General features: G+C 40.2%; 1 protein-coding gene across 1 annotated transcript in view; it reads right to left on the bottom strand.

The window, feature by feature from the left end:
* Window positions 1-13,886, bottom strand: part of scn4ab (sodium channel, voltage-gated, type IV, alpha, b) — a 43,493-nt gene extending 29,607 nt beyond the window's left edge. The window contains exon 1 of the mRNA XM_071463591.1: window positions 13,154-13,886. The gene's annotated coding sequence lies outside the window, so the exon portion shown is untranslated. The remainder of the gene's footprint in view (window positions 1-13,153) is intronic.
* Window positions 13,887-19,842: the final 5,956 nt, after the last annotated feature.

Genomic DNA, 19,842 nt, shown 5'->3' with positions numbered 1-19,842 from the left:
TGCCCCTTCCCTCTGGAGCTCTGTCCCAAACCGTTTGTTCAACAAGTTCCCATAAACTCAGGATTAAACTGGTTTAATTGTTTGATACCTAATAAAGTTTTATTGTTATTGTTTTTACTTATACTGTTTTTAACAAATGTTTCTGTGAAACCAATTTTAGTCAAGATTTACATTCTGTCAGTTGATGACTTACTACAGAGCTGACTCTCTGAATCTGATGTTACACACAACAAAGACATCTATCATTAGAGGTTAACCACCAACTGTTCTCTCCTGTATTCAGCTTGGTAACTGCAATGTTTAAATATTTAATAAATTAAATGATATCACAGCAAGTCTCTATTAGGTTTTTGTCATAACAAACCTGAGATCAAGATCTTTTAACAAGTCAGTCAAAATGTCTAAATGTGGATGTTCTAAATAAAATTATAACTAAATTTTTTAGCTTTACACAAAGATGCCAAATGCAAAATTAAACCAAGGTTATGTGAATTATTTCCTTAATTCATCATTACACAGCATAACATATCAGTTATAGAGCACAATCAGCCCTAACCCTAACCCTAACCCTTACATTAAATTTTATTAGCTTCTGTTTCTCAGATATTGTTTTAAATGTCCTGACAGACACAAAGTGTTGAGACTCATTCACAGTAATTAACAGTCTCAGTTATAGATCTCAAAACATGTGTGTCTGCTGGTAAAATGTCTTTCATCCATCTGCACCCACAAATAAATATCAACATGTATGAACATATACACAAAAGACACCATCACACACATGAATATGTGAACACAATCAAACCTGTGACTACACTAACAGTAATGATATTAAAAATAGTCTTACTGCGTTCAGCTGCTGTTCGGTCGTTCACTGCTTTAAACTGAAGGTGTGTGTGTGTGTTACGATGTGTGCGTGTGTGTGTGTGTGTGTGTGTCCATCACTAACATGTCGTTAAGCCTCTTGTCTTTGTGATAACAGGCGCCACACAGAGTCTCACTGATTCAAACCACATTAACATTGGTCACATTAATCTAGTTTTTCACCACAAGATGTTGCCAAAGAAAATTCAGATCTGTGAACTCAAAATAAAGAATAATAATAATAAAGACCAGAGTTCATATTTACAGCCACTGAAACAGGTACAGATAAATGTAATATCACTTTTGTTGAGGCCATGCCCCCAGTTACTGTTGAAATTTTTTAAATCAATATTCAGCTGAGTTTTGAAGGTAGTAGAATTTATCATTATTGTCTCTAAACAGTTTCCAGTCTAAAGGAGAATGAAAATATATTTTCTCAATGCTGCAGTTTAAATACATTGAAAGGACATAAGTATGAAAGTAGTGAAGCACAGTGGACAGTAACACATAGATCAGACCTCTCTTCAGATTCTTCTTCCTTGTCAGGAGGAGTCTGATTGGTCCAAATTAAGTCCAAACACACAGAGCCACAAAGAACACTAACCCTATCTTGAGAGACCAAAGAACAAGGATTCCTGAATCCCAACAGAGACCTGATCTCAGCATCCTGGAGTCAGTCTTGGATCATATGAAGAGACAGAACTGAGGCAAGTTCTCCAAGAAGCTGGAACAACCTGAAGAACTGTGAGCAGATGTTGGAGGAGAACTGGAGGCATTAAAGTTAAGTTAGGATAAACCTATAATGAAACAGCTGGTTTATTAAATGTTGTATTTCTCTCAGAGAGACAGACAGGTGACTCATGAAGCTGTCTGCCTTCATACTCACATACACACACAGCTGTTATCAGTGTTGTTGTTCCTGCAGAGTGTGATGTTGTGTCACACTGATAGAGAAAAGTCCTGCTGCTTCTAATGCAGCAACACACTTGTGTGTGTAACTGTAGACCACAGAATGTTGTTGGATGCAGTCAGAGACGCCCGGCATTTCCTCTCTCTGTCAGCTCAACACACTAAAATAAAACGATGAGTGTGTGTGTGTGTGTGTGTGTGTGTGTGTGTGTGTGTGTGTGTGTGTGTGTGTGTGTGTGTGCTGAGAGAAGTTTGCCCTCAGGGCTTCCTGCCACAAAGCCTTCTTGACAGAAAGACTCTCTGGCTTCATTTTGCTATTGCAGTTTGGTTAAGTTCAGGTTCAGGATCCAGGATTAAAAGATCCTGGTTTGGGTTAAAATAGAAGTTTTTACAATGTTAACCATGTGTGATGGCTTCATGCCCTGAGGGTAAACTTCTTCCGTGTGTGTGTAACAACTAACAGAGTCCTCCTACAAACAGGGGGCACTGCAGTCACACATAATGACTATGAACTATTTACATACTGATATTCATTATGTTTAGATTAGATGGTTCTGCAGGAGATAAATACATTTATCCACATGTTTCTGTCACATTCAGAATCACTTCATTAAAAACTGGAGAATAATCAACATTTTGAATGTTTCCTGTCACCTCATGTTATCATTGTGTGAAATATTCAAACTGAACTTAAAAAGATAGTTATTATTTGTTACATATTCATGGAGATGTTATAACCTGATACTATCACTGTTACTCTGCTGTTCATGTTTACACTGTTTGTTGCTGCAGCTGAGCTCCATCAGTGTTGGATAACTTTATTAAGGATTAAATCATTACTCTGCAACTTCTGCTGTCGTCCACATTCTGAGACTCATGGTCAGTTGGTTGTCAAACGTTCAGCGGGTCTGAAGCTGTCAAAGCAAAGTATCTACTGCTGTACTGCTTCTACAGTCACTCGTTGATAGTAACATGTTCTGGCTCAGTGCAGGTTGCATTTGTTTGGTTTCGGAGATCACTAAGATTAATGTGGAGTCGGTGTGTACTTATGCTAGAACAATGTCGGACTCCGTAGTTTTCTCTGGGCCCCTACCCAATCTGACCAGCGATGACATGTACAGCCGCTTGTCATCGTTCAACCGCTGGTTATCGAGGTGGTGTTCCGCTAATGATGTGGGCTTTGTTGATAACTGGCAGACTTTCGGGGGAAGACCTGGTCTGATTAGACGGGACGGCATACATCCCACGCTGGATGGAGCTGCTCTCTTATCTAGAAACTTCACTGAGTTTATTAGAAAGCCAAAGCCATGACAAACCAGAGTTGAGACCAGGAGGCAGAGTCGCAGTCTTACACTCTTCTCTGCGCCTCTCTTAGAGCAGTCGCCTGCCATTCACCCCCTAAAAACTGTGTCTGTCCCCCGACCACCTACATTTAAATATAATAAATCAAAAGCGAACAGAGGAGGAGTTAGACATGAAAACCTAATAAAAATTAGCACAACTGTTAGTCCAGAACCAAATAACAGGAAAATTAAATGTGGATTATTGAATATCAGATCACTCTCATCTAAATCTCTACTAGTCAATGATCTGATAACTGATCATAACATTGATCTGCTCTGTCTGACTGAAACCTGGCTGCAGCAGGATGAATATGTTAGTCTGAATGAATCAACACCCCCCACTCATGTTAATGTTCATATCCCTCGAGGCACAGGCCGAGGAGGAGGGGTGGCAGCCATTTATCACTCCAATTTATTAATGAATCCCAAGCATAAGGTTAATCATAATTCATTTGAAAGCCTTATTCTTAGTCTGTCACACCCAAACCGGAAGACACAAAAACCAGTCCTTCTAGTTACTGTATATCGTCCACCTGCCCCTTACTCTGAGTTCTTATCTGAGTTCTCAGAGTTTTTATCTGAGTTAGCTCTCAGCACAGATAAAGTTATCATGGTGGGTGATTTTAACATTCACGTAGATGTTGAAAGTGACAGCCTGAGTCATGCATTTAATTCATTATTAGACTCAATTGGCTTCTCTCAGCATGTTAATGAACCCACTCACTCTTTTAACCATACCCTTGATCTGGTTCTGACTTATGGGATTGACATCGAATATTTAACAGTTTCTCCCAGAAACCCTCTTTTATCTGACCATTCTCTGTTAACATTTGAGTTTTCAGTCATGGACTACACAGCATCTGGGGAAAAAATCTATTACAGCAGGTGTCTCTCTGACAATACCATTAGCAAATTTAAAGAAAGAATCCCATCAGTACTTAGCCCACTGCCATGTATCAATGCAGTAGGGAACAGCTCTCTTAACTTCACATCCACACAGGTTGATGATTTTGTTGATAGTACTGTAGCCTCACTGCGTGCAACTCTAGATACTGTGGCCCCTCTGAGGAGGAAGGTAGTGAGTCAGAGAAGGCTAGCTCCATGGTACAACTCAGAAACACGAGCTTTAAAGCAAAATTCAAGGAAGCTAGAAAGGAAGTGGCGTTCTACTAACCTGGAAGAATCTCTAAAGGCTTGGAAAGACAGCCTATTGGCGTATAAAAAAAGCCTCCGTAAAGCCAGAACATCCTATTATTCATCATTGATAGAAGAAAACAAGAACAATCCCAGGTTTCTGTTCAGCACTGTAGCCAGGCTGACAGACAGCCACAGCTCTGTTGACCCATCTATACCTTTAGCCCTCAGTTGTAATGACTTCATGAGCTTCTTTACAGATAAAATTGTCTCTGTTAGAGAAAAAATTCACCATCTCCTCCCCACAGCTGGCTCAGATGTACTGTCCAGTTCAGCAGCCTCAGAGTCCACTGTAACTGGCTTATATTTTGACTGTTTCTCTCCTGTACATCTCCCTGAGCTCACTTCAACAGTTTCTTTATCTAAACCATCAACTTGTCTTCTTGACCCCGTTCCAACAAGGTTGTTCAAAGAGGTTTTTCCTTTACTTGACACCTCTATATTAAGTCTGATTAACTTATCTTTATCAACTGGTTATGTACCGCAGGCTTTTAAAGTTGCAGTAATTAAACCTCTACTTAAAAAGCCTACTCTTGATCCTCATGTTTTAGCCAATTATAGACCTATATCCAACCTCCCCTTTATTTCCAAAATCCTTGAGAAGGTCGTTGCAAACCAGTTATGTGATTATTTGCACAGGAATGGTTTGTTTGAAGATTTTCAGTCAGGTTTTAGAGTCCATCATAGCACAGAAACTGCTCTGGTTAAGGTTACCAATGATCTCCTCATAGCTTCAGACAATGGACTTGTCTCTGTACTTGTCCTACTAGATCTTAGTGCCGCATTTGACACCATCGATCATAAGATTTTATTACAGAGACTAGAACATATGGTCGGCATCAAAGGAACCGCACTAAGCTGGTTTAAGTCATATCTGTCAGATAGACTCCAGTTTGTTCATGTTAATAATGACTCCTCTATCATAACTAAAGTCAGTCATGGAGTTCCACAAGGTTCTGTGGTAGGACCAATGCTCTTCAGTCTATATATGCTTCCTCTGGGAAACATTATTAGGAGGCACCAGATGAATTTTCATTGTTACGCAGATGACACCCAGCTGTACTTATCCATGAAGCCAGGTGAGACTAACCAGGTAGCCAAGCTTCAGGTCTGTCTTAAGGACATAAAAATCTGGATGACCAGTAATTTCTTACTCTTAAATTCAGACAAAACTGAAGTTATTGTAATTGGCCCAAAACACCTCAGAGATACACTATGTGATAATATACTGACTCTGGATGACATCACCTTGGCCTCCAGTGCTACAGTCAGAAACCTTGGTGTCATTTTTGACCAGGACTTGTCCTTTACTTCACATATAAAGCAAGTCTCTAGGACAGCCTTCTTCCACCTGCGCAATATTGCTAAAATCAGACCCATTCTATGTCTAAAGGATGCTGAAAAACTAGTTCATGCATTTGTTACCTCAAGACTGGACTACTGTAACTCTTTATTGTCAGGATGTCCCAAAAATTCAGTAAAAAGCCTCCAATTGATCCAGAATGCGGCAGCACGAGTACTGACAGGAACTAGGAAACGAGATCACATCTCTCCTGTGTTAGCCTCTCTGCATTGGCTCCCTGTAAAATCCAGAATCGAATTTAAAATCCTCCTCCTCACCTACAAAGCCATTAATGGTCAGGCACCATCGTACCTTGGAGAGCTTATAGTTCCCTATTTTCCCAATAGGACACTTCGCTCTCTAAATGCAGGTCAACTTGTGGTTCCCAGAGTTTGTAAGAATAGAATGGGGGGCAGAGCCTTCAGCTATCAGGCTCCTCTCCTGTGGAACCAGCTCCCAGTGTGGGTTCGGGAGGCAGACACCCTCTCTACCTTTAAGATCAGGCTTAAAACTGTCTTGTTTAGTAAAGCTTATAGTTAGGGCTGGCTCGGGTATGTCCTGACCCATCCCTTAGTTATGCTGCTATAGAGCTAGACTGCTGGGGGATTCCCATGATTCACTGGGCGCTCTCTCCCTATTTCTGTCTCTCTCCCCCTCTCTCTCTCGATGACCTCATGCCATTAACTTTGTTTCCTTTTCTCTCCCGTAGTTTGTGCTTCTCCTCTCTCTCCCTCTCTCTGTCCTCATTCTGCAGGTATCTCTGCCTCGGGAGCAGCAGGATCCAGATCCACCACTACTCATCTTTACTATTAACCACTGTTACCTGTCATCATTATTATTGATAACACCATTACCTACACAGCTGTTCCTGGTCTCTCTCTCTCTCTCTTCTCTCCCCTCTCCTCCCCCTCCCCCTCTTTCTATCTTCTCCTAAACCCAACCGGTCGAGGCAGACGGCCGCCCACCCTGAGCCCGGTTCTGTTGGAGGTTTCTTCCTGTTAAAAGGGAGTTTTTCCTCCCCCCTGTCGCCAAGCGCTTGCTCGTTGTGGGAACTGTTGGGTTTTTCTCTGTAACAAAGTAAGGTCTTGACCTTACCCTGTAAAGTGCCTTGAGATAATGTATATTATGATTTGGCGCTATACAAATCAAATTGAATTGAATTGAATTGAATCCTGTCTCCTCTCTCTGTCAGTCTCTGTGTACAGATGTCTCCTTTCTTAATGACTCATCAGGATGGAAAATGTCATGAGGTCAAGGATATAAATGAGAGTTCATGAGAACTTAGGAAAAGACAACCACAATGCTGCCTGCACTCACACTGGACTTTGTGTTTTTAAACCAACTTTCTTTAAAAAACATGGAGAAAAATAAAGTGATAAACTCAATGCTGTAAGCCAACAATTCAAGTAAGGTTTCCTGTCCAACACAGATCCACAACTTGTTAGAAAAGACCTTTTGAGTTTATACACAGGAACATTTAACCATCAGTTACTCACAGGAGGAAACAACAACATAGATACTGTTGAAAATAAAAAGTGTGGGGTTGGGCATGCAGCTGCTGGAGAGAGGGGTGGGGATGAGAGCAGGTTAGTTGATGAATCAGCTGTTGCTCATTACCTAATCAGACTCTTCTTTTAATGCAGTAGTGTGCTGGACTTCAGTGAACCACACACACCAGAGAAAGACAGCCACAGTGAACCTGTCAAAACTACTGAGAGAATAAGAGAGATGGGAGCACATGCACTGAAGGACTGGGCAACCGGAGATGCATGACAGAGAGTGGGGTTTAAGTTGGAGGTGTGTGTAGCTGTGCAATTAAGGACATTGTTGGAAGTGAATCGTCTGTGAATCATTTGTTATGATGATGATGATGTTAACTATAAATTCTGTAGTGTCGTTCTTTATGATGACTCCTAACTGGATCTAAAGAATAATGAATCTATATTTATGAATTTGGAGTTTAGACAGTTGCTCTGTTGTTTCTACATTTACATGGATCTGCTGTGGTGGAAGTAAAACAGTGCATTGCTTTATTCCTGCAAGGAATTGTGGGACAACATTTTCTCCTTTCCTTTAATAAAGGAATGGCCAGTGTTTCCTATGCTCAAGGAGATAGGATAGGAAGCATTAAAGCTCCTTTCCTCGGTTGGAGAACTGGACCAACTCTTATCAATTACAGCTGCTTAGACGCTTCAGCTCATTTCACATAGTTAGGAACTTTTCTGAGAAAAAAAGCCTCTGTGTGTGTATCTGTGTCTGTAGTGTGGGTGTGGTGCTTCTTGCTCCCTCCCGGCTGCCTGATCTCCAATCTGCCTGCATACATGTCACCCATCTACTCATAAGCCAAGCATTATATCTATTCTTCACCAGATCATTGATTCAGCCTCTTTGATATCAAGCACTCTTAGTCACAATTGTTATTTTGAGTTTTCCTCATGTTATTTTCTCTGAACTGACCTATATCTCTTTGTGTCATGACTCATTCATGTTATATTACAAACATAATTTAAGTTTGAACAATGGTTACTATCTCTAATGGTAAAATCTTATGATCTAGAATTTAATTTTGTCAGGAATTTTACCTTTATTTGATAGTTATTTGCTTTATTTTCATATTTTTATGCTATTAATTTATATTTCATATCAAATACTAGGCTACAAAGCCTCCATGGTAACGATGACTGATGATGACTGTCTCTGTATTAATTAAACTGTGTTGTAGAGTCTCTGTGTATTTTGTGTCAGATCACTACCTTCCTAAAATCAAGGCGATACTAGCCTGTCCTTAGAACACTGATGCTGATGTATGCACCATTGACATATTAGTCCATCAAGTTTAACTGCTCTTGGCTCCTTACACTACTGCCACAGGTGCTGTTGAATAACAAACTATTGACTTAGACACAGCTCTGCTGAATCTCCTTGATTCAGTTACATTCAAAGCTAAACAGTCAAAGAGGTCATCACCCTGGTTTTCATTCAAAGCTAAACAGTCAAAGAGGTCATCACCCTGGTTTTCTGCAGAGATACATGCCCTTTCTTAATGAGTGTTGCACTGTTTAGGAAAAAAAATATTCTGGAGAATAAACACACAAAACTGTAATGGTTGAGGAAAAATAAGTATATTGCATACAGGTACCTTACAACCTTGAAGCCAGGGGGAGAATCTCCTCAAACAAGAGACCAAGACATAATTCATAGTTTTCTGTAAAATAAAGCTGAAGACCATAATAGGTCACTTGCCCAAAAACAAAGAAATATGAACTAAATAGATAGAAGCCACTAATATAACCTCTCAGGATGAACATAGGTCCAATTACAGTTGCCAGGGAAAAGAAGCCTTAACACAGAACATCTGGATTGCATTAGCATGATGTTTTTTGTTTCTTCAAGTCACCCACATTTACTGTGGTTACAGAATTCATCCTGAAAGTACACAATAATAATAAACAAGAATAATGATAAATGATTCATACTAATTTTACTTTCAAGCCTTAAGAAGGACTGCAGAGGATTGGATTGCTTTACAGCTCCTGATTTCTTTGACTTTTTCTGCATTAAAATAGATGAGATTACATACAAAATTAGTTCCTAATCACAATCACCATTATGTTGAATCCTAGACAGTCCCTTTTTCAACATATTTTGAAACAATATCTCTGTAATCATACCTTCTGCCTTCTTTACCAGCTAAGCTTTGTGAAGCTCTCTGTCCAGTTTTATAACAGTCCTAAATATTGTTAATTTATCACTTACATTTGGCCTCGTCCCCACTGGCTTTAAAACTGTTATGCTGGAACCATCGGCCATATCTAACAATAACCTTTATGAATCTTTTCAATCTGCTCTTCAATCACAGAACCCAACTCTGTGATCCTTACTCCTCTCGTACTCAGTGCAGCTTTTGATACGATAGATTGATTGATTGATCTCTGGTCTGGCTCTGCCTGGTTAAAGTGTTACTTATGACAGAGCACAGTGTGCCTATTGAAATAATACTATATCAACATCCTCTGTTGTGGAATATCAGGTACTCCAGGGCTCTGGTCTTTGCCCTCTGCTCTTCTCATAGAAGTAATGGAATTAATTTCCACTGTCATGCTGATGATACTTAGCTGTGTTTAAAGGTTGACAATTCCTCTCAGATGACAAAGTTAGTTCATTTGTCTGCTCTGAAAAGCTGCATATCTTATAATTTTTTGCTCATAGATTCAGATGCTGGTCATTGGCTTGACCCAACATAAAGACCGGTTTGATTATTTAACAATAACTTTCGACAACTGTGTCGTTTCTCAGTCTGACAGCCAAGAATCTGGTGTCGATTGTATCCTCTCCTTCAATCAGCACATTAAAGATATTACTATGACCGCCTTTTTTCACCGTGTAAAATAGCTAGGATTCTGTCTTTTCTGTCTATGACTGATGCTGAAATCTAATTCATGTCTTTGTTTTATCAATGTTATTGTATTGTTTGGTTTTGTCTTCAAGTGGTTCAGATGCTGCAGCTCAAATTTTACACATTACACCAGTTTAAGCTTCCCTTCATTGACTCCCTATCCATGACAGATCAGACTTTAAGGTGCTTTTGATGATGTCCAAAGTCGTAAATGGATAGGCCTCTGCATACCTGTCTGATCTCCTAAAACATTATATTCTGGTGAATGTCAGTCTCCTAATACAGGGCTCCTGTCTGTCACCAGAGTTAAATAGAAGAAGAAGGTGTAGGGCCTTTTCATATTCCACTGAGGCCTTTAAATCCAAACCTAATTTTGTCCTGATAATTAATCTCAGCAGATTAACTGGTGGTGTAAAATTTTGCCATGTATCTCTGAGTCATACTCATACAGAAACTCTCTGACAGTCGACCTCAGACGTTTCTCCAGTTTCTCTGAAATCTCTGTGGACTCAAACCAGCTACAGTACACAGCTGCTGCCAGACCTGAAACACATCCTCACACTGATGTTCAAGTGTGTGTATGTATGTGTGTGTGTGTGGTTGTGTGTGTGGTTGTGTGTATTTGCTGAGTGTGTCGTTTGTGAGGATCACATTGCGATTCAGATGCCAAGTAACTTGTAACTCTAAAAGCTCTAAATGTGCAGCAATCACATGTGTTACTGTGTGTGTGTGTGTGTGTGTGTGTGTGTAAAAGAGAGAGGGGAGAGAGAGAGAGATATATATACACTGTGCAGCTTCATTCAATCTTATTTCTCTTGAAGGCTAAACCTACCAAGAAACTAAATGAAGCCACAGACATCACAGGTATTTTGCTGGCTGTTATGTGGCTACACCAAACAACAACATCAATAACCTCCTCTGACATGTGTGTATATATTTGCTAATTGATCAGTACACAACACTGATCACAGTCTGACAAACAAGGATAAACACATTTTACATGTTATTACTGTACATTTAATGTAATGTAAATTATATTAAAATGGTCAGTCTTGTGTTGAAAGGGAATTACAGATTTCCTGTCCAACCATCTGAAGAGATTTTCAGCCTGAATGATGTTTCTGTTGGAAATTAAATCATCTTTTATATTCATCTTTCACCAAATGCTGATCATACTTCCAGAGCTTTATTTAAACTGGGTTCAGATCACAGTTTTCCACATTTTCAGGATTGAATTTGGTTACATATGTGTAAAATGAAGAATATTTCCATCCATGACACATCCTGTAGGTGCAGTATTTGATATAGACACTGTATAGAGAAACTAAAAAAAACTGAACAAAAAGATCAGAGTTAAAATTTGGTCAGATGTTAGCAAGTTATAGCACAAACATTTAAGAAAGCTAGCTGTTATGTCCTGTGTGAGGCCTCTGTCAAAACAGCTGCAGAAACCAGATATCTGTGATAATCCATCAATATTAAATCTTTCCTGGGTCAGAACCTGCCGCCTTCTCTTGTAGCATACATGCTATCCTGAGCTGAAGCTAGCAGTGCTAATCTGGCTAGCTAACTGCTGTTTCCTCTGTTAGACTGTTAACCTTTCAGTGTGACCCTGCTCAGTTAGCATTAGCCTGGCCACAGCCTCACTGAGCTAATTTAGACTCCAGCAGTTGTTGGTGGCAGCAGTTGTTAATATCTGATCCCTGATCAGCTTGTTCACCAGTCAGCTGGCCTATAAATACCAAGTATGGCTGGCTTATCTTCAACTCTAACCTGGAGTCAGCATTGTGTCGTACAAAACCTGAAGCTTGTGACTGAGTTCATGAGCCGCATGTTAAAACTATTAAAGATTGAGTCACATGTAGCTTTAGATAAAGTAGTAATGGCTGCTGCAGTCAGTCTTCATCTGCTTCACACAGCTGCTTAGATACCTTACCTTTATAGGTGAGACATCTGAGAGTCTGTTATCATCTCTTTGTCAGTGACTGAGGGATCACTTCTTTTGTGGTCACTTGAGCCCAGTGTTAGTTCAATTCAATTTCACCTGTTACCTACCTGAAGCATCAGTAATGTTGCTGTGGTTACATGCTGATTAATAAACCCTCATTTAAAGTGACAAACATTTTGTGTTGAAATATGAAATAATACAACAACAGTTACAATAAAAAGTGCTGTAAATGGACCTTGAATACATTAATAAACTGAAAACAAATAGAACAGATATTTTGCAGCTTCTACAGACCTTCAGCTTTCTCAACAAAACCAGAAATTGAACTCTAAATTCAACTTTAACTGAATCGCCATCTTCATTGTCATGGGGAACAATCTAACTTTTCACCTTCAGCTGTGATTGTATGGTTTATGGTTTGATTCCCAACATAGCTTATTGTATGTGTGTGTGTGTGTGTGTGTGTGTGTGAGTGAGAGAGAGACAGAAAGATAGCAAGAAACGGTTTTACAGTAAGTCCAATTTAGTCCAACTGTTTTTTTTAGTTTGAATGAGTCTGATGACTTCATGACGCAGAGTTAAATCAGAGAGGATCACTTTAACAGCAGCACAGCAGGTGTACTACACATGCACAAGCATACACACACACGCACAGACACACACACACACACGCACACACACACAGTGCATTTAAATACAACACAGCAAAGTCTGATGGTGACATGAATGATGCATTCACAGTCAGTTCAGATTCAGATATTAAGACTCTAGTGTTATTAATGATTTGTTCATGATTATTAATATATTCTTCTGTGAAATATTGTTAATAATAACCAAATATGACATTTCTTAACAAATTTTCATACTTGTAGATTAAGACCTCTATCCACTTTAGACTCTGAAATCATAATGACAACTTGTGGTGAAGGTAAAATAGGATAAAAATTGAGTTTGTCCAGAGACAATGCAGAAATCTGAGGCTAAAACAACAAATCATTGTTGTGAACATTACAGTGTAAACCAAACCAAAACATATCTGCGAGAACAAACTGTGACCTCTTTCTGTAACATGCCCAGTCCTCTGTATAAACACAGTAAACAATTAAATAATCATCTGAGAGCAGAACAAACATAAACAGGTGATGGTTCACACTTACCAGTTCCTGTTGTGTATTCCAAAATAAATCCAGTAAACATCAGAGTCTCAGCAGCATGGCTATCTGTCTGACGACCTGTCTCTCTCTCTCTGTCTGTCTCACTGTGTCTGTCTATCTCCCCTTTAGCCTGTCTGTCTCTCACTCTGTCTGTCTGGTGTCTTCTGGCCTCGCCTTGCTTTGCCTCTCTGACTGAAACCTGAGAGGTCAGGTAGTGTGTCATCACACACACACACACACACACACACACACACACACACACACTTGTTTTACTATATTCATAGGGACTCAACATCAACATTATACATTCCCTACCACTTACCCTAACCTTAACCATCAAAATTGAATTCCTGATTTTAACCTGACCCTAACCTACCTTAGGACTCTGGCCAACATGGCTGTCCAATTCAAATACCTTAGTAAGGGGTCTGGGACCTTCAAGTGGACACATGTCATCATACCCTTCTGTGCCTTTCCCAGAGCCCTTAAAAATCATGGAGAAGACCCACAATACACTGGATTTTGTGGCGGAGACACAAGTTTTGGTGATTTCACTGCAAAGTGCCCACTGTACACCAGGTTGCTCACTTTCTGGGTATTGCCATTGAACACAGCGATTAAATTTAAATGGTGCTGAGAGCTTGGATTGGGATGGATGGATGGGATGAAATATTCATGTTATCAAAATAATGATAAATTGCATATAGTATACCTGAAAAATCAATGCATAATCTAAAATTAATCACTGAGAACCTCAGAAATACTGTGTTCTCTGTGAAACCAAATTAAGTCCTAGGGGGACTTGTTTTTAGTTTTTTTCTCCATAATTAGTCATGTATACTTCTCTGACTCCCCATCCACTTTGCACACATTTGTAGACCAGTGATGGAAAGATATTTAACAGGATGAATTTGGAAATTTTGACCAGTTAGGTGTCCAGTCTGCCTTCCCCAATGTTGTATAGGTTTTGCTTTAGTCTGGCTAAAAGTGTTTGTCCTGTCTCTCCCACACAGAGGAGACTACAGGACTGACAATTTATGCAGTACACCAGATTCTGAGGGTGACTGTCTCCATAATTGGAGCACCGGCTCCCCCATGTGGGTTCAATAAGTACTTCCTTTGGTTGAAAGCCCAGTGACTTTCCCTCTGTATCCGCACCTGTTGTCTACAAAATGTAACTGTAACTAGTGCATCTTTCAGGTTTTTGTTTTTTCTCAAATCTGAGACAAGTTTTTCTGGGTTTGTGGTGATGTCCCTTTGATGATGCCACTGCCCAGCCACTTAAATTGAGGATCTGTTAACTGAGTCAGTGGGAGAAAGAGATACAAATCTACTGTTTTTGATACTATTTTATGGAGTGTAATGATTTGGGATTTAAATGTATGTTGGGGATGGTAGCTAACTTTATGGAGTACTGCATGGGTGTCTGGAGGCTTAAAGCATCTCTATTTGGGTGAGTATTTTTTTGTTATTGCCATTATCTTCAAAGAAGACCGTGTTTGACTTCAAGTGTGTGTAAGTTGTATTTGACCTTAGGGTTAGGGTTAGGTTTAGATAATTTATCTCGATAGTTAGGGTTAGGTTAGGGGACAAAGCTCTTTGAAATAAATAGAAATTTTTAATAAAAAAAGCAGCTCTGGCAACAGGTATCAACACTGTCATTTTTTGTTTTCATTACTCCTTGGGGGTTCCTATAACTCCAATAGTATAAATAAAAATATTTTTAAAAAATTAATATTAAACAGAGACAATGATAAGATAACAATGCATAAAGACATTTAAAACCAAATACATTAGGGTTAGAAAAAGGTTTTTTAGTTTCCTAAAACCACCATAAAAGAGAGGGAGAGAGCCAATGAAAGGGTTAACAGATCTTATAAAAATGACACAATAAAAATAAAAATTAAGAGAAGGCGTATAAGGGTTAATATTTGTGAGGGTTAAAAGACCTTAGGGTTAGAGCCCCCCCTGGATGGTTAAGTTAGGTGAAAAACGCAACACTCTTAAGAGTGCTACGAGGGGCACGGGCACACGAGAACCCATAAAAATAAAAGATAAAATATAAAAAATTTTTTTAATAAATAGGTCTCCCTTAAAAACTTCTTGTTGGGTTTTGGTGTTTTCAAATGACTTGGGGGTGGTGGAAGGCGAAGGCCATGGACATTAAGATCTTTTACTTTGTAATTTAGTCTTCTGCCGGGACCGGGTTTCGAACTCCAGTCTACCGTATGCAGGACCATGGCCTAAGCCACTCCACCACCAAGGCCACACAAAAAAAATTAACAATTTATAAGAAAGTCTAAAATAAAAAGTAAATAAATAATTAAAAAGAATAAAAATAAATTTAAAATTAAAACCCCACGGTTTAAAAGGTGGTAATCAGATTCAGAATGGATAAAAAACGTTTGTTTTTAGAGGGGGGGGCAGTAGGCACTCACTGTAACCATAATGTTCTTTTTGGGCCCGAGCTGGGTTTGAACCCAGAATTCCCGTGTGGGTGCCCTCTGCCTTATCCATTAGGGTTAGGAAAAGGGATAGCCTGTCCCATCCCATGAGGGCCAGGAAATGCACGGGCCTCCCCTCTGGCATCCACCCCTCCCCGGTCCCAGGATGACCAACCATGGCCTTGGGGTCGTGGGTCAAAAGTCCGCCCACGGGAGCGACCCCTTCTCCCATGGCGGACAAGCTGCCACCCCCCATCCTCATTGGCAAACGCCATTTATAATGATGGGAGGGTGTTTTTAATTTTTTAAATATGAATTAACTTAAATTTTTAATAAAAACAAAAAATAAAAACCCAAAAAAAATAATAAAAAACTAAAAAACTCCCTTAAAAAATTCCTTTTTTCTTTCTTTTTTTCTTTTTTTCTTTTTTCTTTTTAAATGAATTAAAAGTGTGCCCTAGCGCGACGTTTCGGCACTATATGTGCCTTCTTCAGGCAAGGGCAATACAAATAAAAAAGGTTGGCTACCACGCACTAAAAACAGCTGTTCCTATCAAAGCCTAAGCTCCAAATGAGCTCTCAATGTGTTTTCGCCTTTTTATACCCGCTCAATCGTCTTTTTTAGTTTAATCGTCTTTTTTAGTTTTTATCGTCTAAGTTTTTAGTTTTTCGAATTTAATCAAATTAACCCCTTAAAATCCAAATAGTTTTTAAATATATACCCCTCATGATGAATTTAACCCTATTTTTTTACTCTTAATGAATGTAAATGAATTAAATTAGGGTTAGGGTTAGGGTTAGGGTTAGGGTTAGGGTTAGGATTCGGGTTAGGAACCCGCCCCCTCCAGCTGGAGAAAGCGGAAGGTGCACGGTCCTTCCACCCAGGGTAACCCCCATCCATAAACCGGACCCTGCCGCGATTGGCCTCCCGGCGTCTACGGCCGTAGCGGACCGTAGTCCAGCCTCCGTCCATCTTTTGGTAAGTACTTTGGTTTCCCTTTTCCTTTCCTTCTTTTCCTTTCTCTTCTCCTTTTTCCTTTTCTTTCTTTTTTTCTTTCTTTCAGGTAAGTATTTTAGGCTTTGTATTCATATAATAATAATTTTTGTTTTAAGGTAGATATATAATAATAAAAAAACTATGAAATCAACTGTCTGTGTTATTTATTTATTTATTTATAATAATAAAAGGATAAACAAAAAACGCTTCTCCACTTGAGAAGGATGAACTCTAATAAACTAACAAAAAACTAGCCTTTAAAAAGACTTTTTTAATTAAGTTCTTTGTAAAAAATAAAATAAAACAATTAACTTACATGAACGTGTGCCTCCAGGCAACGTTTCGACTCCCTTGAGTCTTCCTCAGGCCAAAGGCACACACAAAAAAAATAATAATAATATATCCAATAAGGCTCGCTGTATGGGATGTTGCTGCTTCGAGAGCTAGGATAAAAATGAGCTTCTCACTCCTTGTCTCGCCTTTTATATCCGCCCCTTTTCTTAAATTCGCCTTTTTTCATTTTGGTTCGTCTTTTTTAATTTTTTATCGTCTTTTTAAATCTATGAACTTTTTTTGACCTTTTTAACCTCTTTTTAACCCTATAATAGGGTTAGGGTTAGGGTTAGGGTTAGGGTTAGGGTTAGGGTTAGGGTTAGGGTTAGGGCGAAGGTTCGGGCCCCTCCTCCAATTGGAGGGAGGCGGTGCTCGGTCCTTCCCCCAGACCCCTCTTCCGTCATGGTCCCTGGTGTGTCCGCGGCGTCCGCCACGGCGCACCAGGGTCCACCCATCAGTCCATCCCACCATCTTGGTGAGATGGAAACAATTTTGTTTTTGTTTTTTATTTAAATGAACTTAAATTATTTATTTTAAATGAAAATGAACTTAAATTATTTTTTTGTTTTTTGTTTTTTTGTTAAAATGAAATAAAAAAATAAAATAAAAATAAAATCAAATAATTTTTAAATCAAATAAGTGTGCCTATTGGCAACGTTTCGACTGAAACTACAGTCTTCTTCAGGCCTAGGCACACAAAAAAATCAAAAACGGCTTTCCAATTTCTGCCAAATGTCTTCCTCAAAGGTCTGAGTCAGAATGAATTCCCTTGCTCATGCCATACTATTTATACCCTTCTGTTATTCAGTTTCTTAACTTTAGTTTGAACTTCAGTTTTTAACATTTGTTTTAAGTTTCCTTTTCATTAACCCTATTTTTGCCAAATCTTTTTTTAAGTTTCTGTTTCATTAACCCTTTTTATGCCAAATCTTTTAAGTTTCTATTTCATTAACCCTTTTTATGCTAAATGTTTAGGGTTAGGGTTAGGGTTAGGGTTAGGGTTAGGGTTAGGGTTAGGGTTAGGGTTAGGGTTAGGGTTAGGGTTAGGGTTAGGGTTAGGGTTAGGGTTAGGGTTAGGGTTAGGGTTAGGGTTAGGGTTAGGGTTAGGGTTAGGGTTAGGGTTAGGGTTAGGGTTAGGGTTAGGGTTAGGGTTAGGGTTAGGGTTAGGGTTAGGGTTAGGGTTAGGGTTAGGGTTAGGGTTAGGGTTAGGGTTAGGGTTAGGGTTAGGGTTAGGGTTAGGGTTAGGGTTAGGGTTAGGGTTAGGGTTAGGGTTAGGGTTAGGGTTAGGGTTAGGGTTAGGGTTAGGGTTAGGGTTAGGGTTAGGGTTAGGGTTAGGGTTAGGGTTAGGGTTAGGGTTAGGGTTAGGGTTAGGGTTAGGGTTAGGGTTAGGGTTAGGGTTAGGGTTAGGGTTAGGGTTAGGGTTAGGGTTAGGGTTAGGGTTAGGGTTAGGGTTAGGGTTAGGGTTAGGGTTAGGGTTAGGGTTAGGGTTAGGGTTAGGGTTAGGGTTAGGGTTAGGGTTAGGGTTAGGGTTAGGGTTAGGGTTAGGGTTAGGGTTAGGGTTAGGGTTAGGGTTAGGGTTAGGGTTAGGGTTAGGGTTAGGGTTAGGGTTAGGGTTAGGGTTAGGGTTAGGGTTAGGGTTAGGGTTAGGGTTAGGGTTAGGGTTAGGGTTAGGGTTAGGGTTAGGGTTAGGGTTAGGGTTAGGGTTAGGGTTAGGGTTAGGGTTAGGGTTAGGGTTAGGGTTAGGGTTAGGGTTAGGGTTAGGGTTAGGGTTAGGGTTAGGGTTAGGGTTAGGGTTAGGGTTAGGGTTAGGGTTAGGGTTAGGGTTAGGGTTAGGGTTAGGGTTAGGGTTAGGGTTAGGGTTAGGGTTAGGGTTAGGGTTAGGGTTAGGGTTAGGGTTAGGGTTAGGGTTAGGGTTAGGGTTAGGGTTAGGGTTAGGGTTAGGGTTAGGGTTAGGGTTAGGGTTAGGGTTAGGGTTAGGGTTAGGGTTAGGGTTAGGGTTAGGGTTAGGGTTAGGGTTAGGGTTAGGGTTAGGGTTAGGGTTAGGGTTAGGGTTAGGGTTAGGGTTAGGGTTAGGGTTAGGGTTAGGGTTAGGGTTAGGGTTAGGGTTAGGGTTAGGGTTAGGGTTAGGGTTAGGGTTAGGGTTAGGGTTAGGGTTAGGGTTAGGGTTAGGGTTAGGGTTAGGGTTAGGGTTAGGGTTAGGGTTAGGGTTAGGGTTAGGGTTAGGGTTAGGGTTAGGGTTAGGGTTAGGGTTAGGGTTAGGGTTAGGGTTAGGGTTAGGGTTAGGGTTAGGGTTAGGGTTAGGGTTAGGGTTAGGGTTAGGGTTAGGGTTAGGGTTAGGGTTAGGGTTAGGGTTAGGGTTAGGGTTAGGGTTAGGGTTAGGGTTAGGGTTAGGGTTAGGGTTAGGGTTAGGGTTAGGGTTAGGGTTAGGGTTAGGGTTAGGGTTAGGGTTAGGGTTAGGGTTAGGGTTAGGGTTAGGGTTAGGGTTAGGGTTAGGGTTAGGGTTAGGGTTGGTAGGGTTAGGGTTAGGGTTAGGGTTAGGGTTAGGGTTAGGGTTAGGGTTAGGGTTAGGGTTAGGGTTAGGGTTAGGGTTAGGGTTAGGGTTAGGGTTAGGGGGTGGTTAGGGTTAGGGTTAGGGTTAGGGTTAGGGTTAGGGTTCGGGTTAGGGTTAGGGTTAGGGTTAGGGTTAGGGTTAGGGTTAGGGGGGTTAGGGTTAGGGGATAGGGTAAGGGTTAGGGTTTGGGTTGGGTTAGGGTTAGGGTTAGGGTTAGGGTTAGGGTTAGGGTTAGGGTTAGGGTTAGGGTTAGGGTTAGGGTTAGGGTTAGGGTTAGGGTAGGGTTAGGGTTAGGGTTAGGGTTAGGGTTAGGGTTAGGGTTAGGGTTAGGTTAGGGTTAGGGTTAGGGTTAGGGTTAGGGTTAGGG

The sequence above is a fragment of the Trachinotus anak genome, unplaced genomic scaffold, assembly GCF_046630095.1.
Source record: "Trachinotus anak isolate AG129_WGS33_773 ecotype Australia unplaced genomic scaffold, CSIRO_AGI_Tana_v1 ptg000003l, whole genome shotgun sequence".
NCBI lineage: Eukaryota > Metazoa > Chordata > Actinopteri > Carangiformes > Carangidae > Trachinotus > Trachinotus anak.
Note: the sequence above shows the minus strand (reverse complement) of the source record. Positions and strands in the feature narration are given on the sequence as shown.